The sequence below is a fragment of the Oryctolagus cuniculus genome, chromosome 18 (assembly GCF_051225735.1).
Source record: "Oryctolagus cuniculus isolate XC-2025 breed Fujian yellow rabbit chromosome 18, ASM5122573v1, whole genome shotgun sequence".
NCBI classification, from domain to species: Eukaryota; Metazoa; Chordata; class Mammalia; order Lagomorpha; family Leporidae; genus Oryctolagus; species Oryctolagus cuniculus.
The window spans coordinates 8,015,088-8,019,218 of NC_142884.1; positions in this window are offsets into that span (position 1 = coordinate 8,015,088).

Consider the following 4,131-nt stretch of genomic DNA (forward strand, 5'->3'; position numbering starts at 1 on the left):
GGAAAGGACAGAAAGTCTGAACATTTGCCAGGTCAAAATCTGGGGTGTGGGAGTCTGAACCCAGAGAATTAAGCAGACTGTCTCAGCCAAAATTTCCAGGGGCGTTTACCCATACTGACAACGCGATCTTTGGTTCTGTGCACCTGGAAAATTTTGGAAGAAAAAAATAATTCCCCTAGAAGAGAGTAAGACAGCAAGCTAATAAAACATCCCTTTAACTAACAATCTCAATGCATTTGACGTCATTGGAATTAAAAATGTTTTGTCCAAGATCACTTCGGCCAGACAATAGGAGGCAGACTGGAAGGAGAGACGATTGTGTCGTGGGGCAGCAGGGAGAGGGCCTGGTAGACAGAGAATCCCAAGATCAGCAACGCCAGCACTTGGCTCCTCCCCTCTCCTCAGCCAGATCATAGAAAGAGTGATCCTTAGGGGAACAGGAACGGAAAGATGGAAGGCTGACCACATGAGCCCAGCCCTCTCTCACCGTGGCCCTTGCTTCCTCCTTCCCAAGAGGAACCCGGCCTTTAGATGCCCTCGGATGTGGGTGCCTCGCTGGCACAAGGCCCAGGGCCTCACGCCTGTGAATTTTAGCCTGTGCCCGAGTGGAGAGTGCCCCAAATCCAGAGCCCAGCTGCGCTCCAGAACCACGGACAGCGCCCACCCTGCAGCCACCTACTTCCCCAGCTAGCACGGTGGATGGCACACCTGCTGGGGGCAGAACTCTGGCCTCCCTCGCATGCAGAGACTGTGGGAGGGGAGTGGGGACATTCGATACTACAGGACATGTGCTGGTGGGCGGGGCACCCAAGCTCCTCCCCAGTCTCCCCTTGAGAGCCCCCTCCCTCATCCTGGGAAAGAGGGGACTTAATTTCACAGAGATGATGCGTTTCTCACTGGCCACTGGGTTCTCTGTCTCTTGGGTCTGACACTACCCTCACCCTCTCCAGGAAAACCTTGGTGTCAGAGTCTTTTCTCTCTCGTGGGCAGATATTTTGCACTTGCTGTTAATCCCTTCCTTGTGCTGTCATGGAGCTCTGGACAAAACAATATTATGGGGCCGGCGCCGCGGCTCACTAGGCTAATCCTCCGCCTAGCGGTGCCGGCACACCGGGTTCTAGTCCCGGTTGGGGCGCCGGATTCTGTCCCGGTTGCCCCTCTTCCAGGCCAGCTCTCTGCTGTGGCCCGGGAGTGCAGTGGAGGATGGCCCAAGTACTTGGGCCCTGCACCCCATGGGAGACCAGGAGAAGCACCTGGCTCCTGCCATCGGATCAGCGCGATGCGCCAGCCGCGGCGGCCATTGGAGGGTGAACCAACGGCAAAGGAAGACCTTTCTCTCTGTCTCTCTGTCTCTCACTGTCCACTCTGTCAAAAAAAAAAAATATTAAGCGGGATCCTTTTCTGTGTCTGACTTTATATCAAGTCCTGCTCGGCTCACACGAAGGGAAGTATGAGAAAGCTGGTTGAGAAGTTATGGTCTTGGGGCCGGCATTGCGGCGTAGCGGGTAAAGCCAATGCCTGCACCACCAGCATCCCATATGGGTGCCAGGTGGAGTCCCAGCTGCTCCACTTCCAATCCAGTTCCCTGCTAATGCACCTGGGAAAGGCAGCGGAAGACGACCCAAATGCTTGGCCCCTGACACCCATGTAGGAGACCCAGAAAAAGCTCCTGGCTCCAGGCTTCAGCCTGGCCCAACCCAGCTATTGCAGCAATCTGGGGAGTGAACCTGCAGATAGAAGTGCTCCCTCCCTCTCTCTCTTTCTCTCTCTCTCTCTCTCTCTCTGTAACTCTTTCAAACACATAAATAATTCTTTAATAAGAAGTTATATGCTTTAAAAATGATTGCATAATTTGCTTGAAAAACAGAGAGACAGAAAGCAAACAAGCTCTTGTGTGCCAGTCTACTCTCCCCCACAACAGCCAGGGTTGGGTCAGGCCAAAGCCAGGAGCCCAGAATTCAATCTGGGTCTCCCAGGTGGATGGTAGGGACCCAAGAACTTGAGCCATCATCTGCAGCCTCTTAGGGTCTGCATTAGCAAGGAGCTGGAATTGGTGGTGGAGCTAGGGCTCGAACCCATGCACTCTGATGAGGGATGCAAGCAGCTTCAAGTTGCAGCTTCAAACACCTGCCCTGAGAAATTGTGTGTGTGTGTGTGTTTAAATTATTATTTATTTGAAAGACAGAGAGACAGAGATCTCCCGTCTGTTGGTTCGCTTTCCAGAAGCCTGAAACAGCTGGGGTTGGGCCAGGCCAAGGCCAGGAGCCCAGAACTCAATGCCAGCATCCCCTATGGGTGGCAAGGACTGAGCTATTCCAGCCATCGTCTGCTGCTTCCCAGGGTGCACATCTGCAGGAAGCTGGAGTCGGAGGGAAAGCAGTGACTCAAACCCAGGCTCTGATACGGCACGCAGGCGTCCCATGCACCATCTTCACTGCTGCACCAGATGCCAGCCCTCATCCCCGGGCAGAAGGGACTGATGGGGCAAAGGCCAGAGAGTGAGTAGCCCTCCTCAAACCCATGGTGCTGCCCTTGCCCCAAGCGTGAACAGTAAGAGGGTTGCTGAAAAGGTGTCTTCACGGCAGGTCCTTGGTCTCCATCGTGGAGTACAACGTGGAGGAGACGCAGGGCAGAAGTCATGTGTGTGAAACCCAGGACATGATGTAGGACAAATATCCCAGCTCTGTCGACACACGCAGGGCAGAAGTCATGTGTGTGAAACCCGGGACATGATGTAGGACAAATATCCCAGCTCTGTCGACACACGCAGGGCAGAAGTCATGTGTGTGGAACCCGGGGTACAGTGCCGGACAAACATCCCGGCTCTGTTGACGCACGCAGGGCAGAAGTCATGTGTGTGGAACCCGGGGTACAGTGCCGGACAAACATCCCGGCTCTGTCGACACACGCAGAGCAGAAGTCATGTGTGTGGAACCCAGGGTACGGTGCGGGACAAACATCCCCAGCTCTGTCGACACACGCAGGGCAGAAGTCATGTGTGTGGAACCCGGGACATGATGCGGGACAAACATCCCGGCTCTGTCGACATACGCAGGGCAGAAGTCATGTGTGTGGAACCCGGGGTACGGTGCGGGACAAACATCCCGGCTCTGCCTTCTTAGTCTGGAATGTCTATAGAAGTCTCTCTCTTTCGGTTTGTTGAAGGGGCTGACACACAAGCGGACCACAGTCCTCCTACCCCCATAGGCCCAAAGCTGCAGGGCGGGACCAAGGACTCCCGGCCAAATCCAGGTCCTCGGGGACCTCCCGGCCACCCACTGCTCCCGGGCAACAGCAATGCCAGGGATGGAGGAGGGCAGGACATGCTTCCTCCGAGGAGAGGACGTCTTGGGAGGCACAAATAGAAAACACCGTCTCTGAATGTGACAGGCAGGGGGCGCCCATCTCCTCCCGAGCAGCAGTGCCACGGCTGCTGGGCCTGGGAGACACTTCTCCTCACCCGGGAGGTGCAGTGACCAGACAGGAGTCTCCAGCGGGCGGATTCGCTGCCTCTGGGACCTCCGGCCAGCGACACCCCAGGGCTCTGCGGACAGCGCAGGTGTGTCGCTGGCTCTAGCAGAGGATTTGAGAGGTGGGCAGAGGCGGGCCCACGTGAGCAGGGCAGGTGCACTCCCGACTCCATCTTCCCAGGGCAGGAGCGGCCAAGTGGGCGATCATTATCCAGGCCGGCTCAGCTGTGCGCCCGAGGTCTGAATCCACGGCACCCCCGTAACAGAGACACCAGGAGAGACCGGGGGTGGGGGGACTGGGTGAGGATGGGAGGCGGCTGGGGAGAAAGGGTCAGTGCCACCATCTCTGAGGGGTCACACCCGATGGAAGTCCTGAGCTCCCTGTCCAAAGATCCTCCCGCTACACCCAAGGAGCTCCGCGTGGGGATGAAATGAGACCGTGCAGTACCGGCTGTACACAAACCGCTGAACGAGGAACGTCACCATGGAGACCGTGAGTGACACCTGCCCGTCAAGTCAGGAGACTGTTCATCCCACTGCAAGCACCCGGTGCTCAGGCATCCCCTCCCGCCTCAGCCGCCCAGGTCTGGGGCGCAGCTGCTATAGGGTCCCAGGTCGCTGGTTCCCTGTCCCCCTCCCAACCCCAGTTGGGAGGCCTGGG